Genomic DNA, 5,277 nt, shown 5'->3' on the forward strand with positions numbered 1-5,277 from the left:
AAGGTTGGGCATCCCAGGGGAGCTGGGGAGACCCAATAATGGAATGCTCCCTCTCCAGGGCACCCCAGGCCTAGGCTGATAGCCCCGGGCTATCCCCGGCAGCCCTGGGCAGTGGGTGCCAGTTTGATTGTGTAAAGTGGCCCCCTCCCCCTAAAGCACAACCATCCCCAGGCACTTCACTGCCGGTCCTGCTTGCCAAAAGACAGGGGACAAATGACGTGGGGACATTGCGTATTCTGAGCAACCAGCACTGGGCTCTGAGCCAGTCCTGGTTCTGGAAATACAGGGGGAAAAAATGCGTAGGGTCCCCCTGTATTGTCCAGAACCAGCACCAGACTTTATTTTAGCGGGGGACTAATGCCACAGCTAGGGGAGCCCATTCACCAGGCCCCCCAGCTGAAGCATTAACCCTGGCTGCTAGTCAGCCCAGGCCGAGGATCCCTAGAGAGCTGGGGACCCCCCCAATAAAGGGGTCCCCCTCTCCAGGGCACTCCAGGCCTGGGCCCATTGGTACCTGTGGTACACCTGTAAAATAAATATTAAAATGAACAGACTACAATGATTTTTTTAATAAAATGTATTTTGTCTGCACCTTCACCTGGGGGGCGGCGGCCTTCAAGCTCTTTTTCGTGGCTGCCGCCACCCCAGGACTTAGTTGTCTTTGCCTGGCAGGCATCAACCCACCAGGGCTTTGTCGTCTTCGCCTGGCTGGCGCCAACCCACCAGGGTTTCGGTGTCTTCGTCTGGTGGGTGCCAACCTGCCAGGGCTTCAGTGTCTTTGCCTGGCAGGCACCAACCCACCAGGGCTTTGGTGTCTTCACCTAGTGGGCAGCAGCCTGTGTCAGCTTTTTCATGGCCGCCGCCCACTAGGACTTCCAGTGTCTTCGCCTGGCGGGGGCCAACCCATCAGGGGCCAACCCGTCAGGGCTTCAGCATTGTCGTCTGGCGGGCGCCAACCCGCTAGGGCATCGGAATCTTTGCTAGTGGGCAGCAGCCAGTGTCAGCTCTTTTTCATGGCCGCACCCATTAGGATTTCCGGCTTCTTCACCTTGTGGGCGCCAACCCACCAAGGCTTCGGGATCTTCGACTGGCGGGTGCCAACCTGCCAGGGCTTTGGCATCTTCGCCTAGAGGGCAGCAGCCTGTGTCTGCTCTTTTTCATGGCCGCTGCCCTCTAGGACTTCCGGCGTATTCCTTTTTCGGGAGCTCTTCAATGCTCCCTCCCGGCCGATGACATCACAAGCAGTGATTTGCTTACGACGGCCATCTTTGAATTTCAAAAATGGCCCTGAGACGCTATTTTTGAAATGAGCTACGCTGACGAACTCTGCAAAATGGAAGGCAAGGACTGGATCCTCTCTGATCCAAGCCCGCCGCCAATGCCCGCAGTGCCGGCAGTTCGTCCAGCACCACTGGGTCCCGCTGATGCCCACACGACCGCCACTGACACCCACACCACCGCCGCTGACACCCGCGCTGCCGCTGATGCACGCACCGCCGCCGCTGATGGTCACACCGCCGCCGGGTCCCCGCCACTGCTACCACCCACTGCCATTGCCGTGTTCTAGCACTGCTAACGCCCGCAAAAGGCAGGTATCTTGGTGCACCCAAGTGAAGCCACTGTGAGTACACCTGCTGATGGCACCTACTGAGGCTGTCCAACAAGTTGAAACTTACTATCTGTATAATGGTGCATTTTGAGGTAATAGTTTAAAAACTGTAACTTTCTCAATTACCTGAACCCCAAAAGCACCTACCCTGGAACAATAGCTACCTAGTAAAATAAACCCCAAGTCTAAATTTGCCCCCTACCCTGAGTTATGCCTTTCCAAAAATCCCCCATAAAGAACAGAAGAAAAGTGGTCCTATTTGAGAGTGTCACAAAAAACTGACACTTGTTACTTTAGAGTACTTCCAAATCCTCATTTTTATGCTTTTGCCCTGAAATTTGGCATGCAGCACTGATCGATAGTTCTACCCGTCCATGCCAAATATCAGCTCGGAACCTCCAATAGCTTTTGAGGTGTAGTCCCTTAAACACCATGCCCCTCCCCTCCAGAATCCTCTATGAAGATTTCAGTTTTTTTAGATTCAGCCTTAATATAAGGGTACGACTGCACTTATAATATATATATATATATATATATATATATATATATAGTCCCATAATTGAGAGGTTATTGCAACAAGGAATTTTAATTCATACAGCAAGTTCAGCCAATAGTCCCATTTTTCCAGTGAAGAAGAGTGGGGGAGGGATTATAGATTAACACAGGACCATAGAGGAATTAACAAAATTGTTGAAAGCCAATACCCCATAGTGCCCAATCCAGCTGTCATCCTCATGCAGATTCCACCATCTGCTACTCATTTCACTGTCATTGATTTATGTTCTGCTTTCTTCTCTTTTCCTCTTCACCCTGACTGTCAATATCTATTTGCATTCTCCTACAGAGGGGTACAATATACATGGACACGATTGCCCCAGGGCTTCATAGATAGCCCCAGTATTTTCTACCAGGCCTTACACGACTATTGGCAATCTTTTCAACCAAGCAATGGGTCTGTCCTTATTCAATATGTAGATGATTTGTTGTTGTGCTCTGATTCGATAATGTCATATTTAAATGATACTAAACTGTTGTTGCTTCATCTTTCACAACAGGGCACAATGTTGCAAAGGACAAATTACAGCCATGCCAGACTAGGGTCAAATACTTGGTACACTGTCTAACCCAGGGTCTAAGACACTTGACAACTGGCAGAATTCAGGCCATACAGACCATGACATTGCCGCAAAACCAGCAGCAGATCCGTACCTTCTTGGGGATGTGTGGATATTGCAGGACATGGATCCCAGGTTTTTCTATTTGGCATTACCATTGCAGGACTTTCCTCAACCTTAAGGATAGTCTGACGAGAGCACCTGCCTTGGGAATACCAGATTATGAAAAACCCTTTGAGTTGTATTGTACGGAAGCTGAAGGCTGCATGGCAGGTGTCCTCACACAGAAACATGGTGACACTAGCAGACATGTAGCATACTACAGTGCACACTGTGGCAAGATCACTCCCGACGTGTTTAAGAAGTGTAGCTGCAACTGCTCTTCTGGTAAATAAGAGCGAGGATGTAGTATTAGGGCATAATACAACTGTCTGTACACTGCATGCAGTATCTGCTTTGTTGAATTCTGCCCAAACCAGACATGTCTCTTCAGCAAGATTCACAAAATGGGAATTAGCTCTGATGGCACCTGCAAGTATCACCATTAAACGGTGCAATACGTTAAATCCAGCAACGTACTTACCATATGTGCCTCGAGATGCACAAAGGGTGGAAGGAGGTGAGTTTCTGGTTGAAGGTGAGTTTTGCAGGTATGCTGATACACATGATTGTATGGAGTATTTGAATCAGACCTTTACTGCAAGACCAGATATACGTGACACACCATTAGAAGATGTAGATTTGACGTTTTACATGGATGGGAGTTGTCATAGACAGATAGACACAGGAGAATTATGCACAGGTTATGCTGTTACAGATGATGAGGATGTCATAGAGGCTGAACCCTTGGTCCACCTCACTCAGCCCAGGTGGCTGAACTAGTGGCATTAAGGAGAGTGTGTGAGTTGGCAGAAGGTAAATCAGCTAATATATACACTGACTCTAGGTATGCCTTCGGGGTAGTACATGCTTTTTTAGGCTCTTTGGCATCTTAGGAACTTTATGACAGCAGCAGGCACGCCAGTAGCACATTCACAACACATAAAAGGACTTCTGACAGCAATACAGTTACCAAAGGCAGTAGCCATCATCAAATGCAAAACCCACACATGCGAAGAAGACCCGGTGTCAATGGGCAATAACAGAGCAGATGAAGCTGCCAAATGGGCAGCAGGGTCAAATGTAAAAATACCAACTAACAAAGTGATGGTCTTCCAGACAATAGACACACAGAAATTAATTGAAATGCAAGATTTGTGTTCCCTACAGGAAAAGGCGGTCTGGAGATCAAAGGGATGTGGTCAAGAGTCCTCTGGAGAGATGGACAAGGTAGGCCTGTTGCTCCTAGGGCATACTACCCAAGCCTGGCTGAGGCAGCGCACAGTCTGACTCACCTGGGAAAAGAAGGTATGTGCAAGTTGGTCAGAGCATATTGGTGTGCACAGGGCTTTTCTTCTCAAGCTGGAAAGAGGGTAATGTCCTGTCTGACTTGTTTGAGGAAAAATGTCGGGAAGACAATACCAACCGAACCATCCCATATCCCTCTGACAGATGGACCTTTTCAGGAAATACAAATTGACTTCATCCAATTACCACCTTGCAGGAATCTCAATTATGTATTAGTTTGTACTGATGTATTTTCTAATTGGGTAGAGGCATATCCAGCTGCCACTAATGCTGCTGATTTTACTGCTCAAAAGATTGTTCAGGAGTTGGTATGCAGATACAGTATCCCTAGAATCATAGAAAGTGATAGGGGTTCTCATTTCACTGGTGATGTTTTCCAGAACATGTGTAAACTTATGGGAATCAATAGTAGACTTCACACGCCCTACCGACCACAAGCCAGTGCCAAGGTGGAGAGGGTAAACGGTACTATTAAGAATAAACTGAGTAAGATCATGGCTGAAACTGGATTAGGATGGGCAGAAGCCTTACCGCTTGTCCTCCATAGCATCAGAACCACTCCCAGACCTCCTCTTAATCTGCCCCCCCTTTGAGATATTGTTTGGAAGGCAACCTCATTTGATCATAAGTCCACAGGATGATTTGAAGAGTAATAATGAGGTTACTGTGCAATACCTTATAAAAATGAGCAGACAATTGAAACAACAGCAACAGAAACTGAAAATGTTGTTACCTGGTATGCCAGAAACAAACTGTCATGATGTTGAACCTGGAGAATATGTTATGATCCGAAATTTCTTACGCTCAGGTTGTTTAACAGACTGGTGGGAAAGTCCTTACCAGGTGTTGATGACAAGTACCACATCTTTGAAGGTAGCAGTAAGAGATACCTGGGTCCATTCCACTCACTGCAGAAAGGTCAACCACCCGAAGGAGGTACAAGGCAAAGTCGAGATAGACAATGTGGACCTGTCGATTGCGAACCTGTTCTGGGAGAACTAGAGACTGCAGTGAAAACACCTGAGCCAGAGATGTGTACAAACTATTATCCCAGCAAGGGAGTGGCGATTTGTTTCTCTTTCTTGTTCCTGGGTTCTTCTCATTTTTATTTGTTTCAGGATGTCTTATTTCTGTGATGGAGGACAG

Source organism: Taudactylus pleione, unplaced genomic scaffold (genome assembly GCF_031769625.1).
Source record: "Taudactylus pleione unplaced genomic scaffold, aTauple2 ptg000040l, whole genome shotgun sequence".
Lineage (NCBI taxonomy): Eukaryota > Metazoa > Chordata > Amphibia > Anura > Myobatrachidae > Taudactylus > Taudactylus pleione.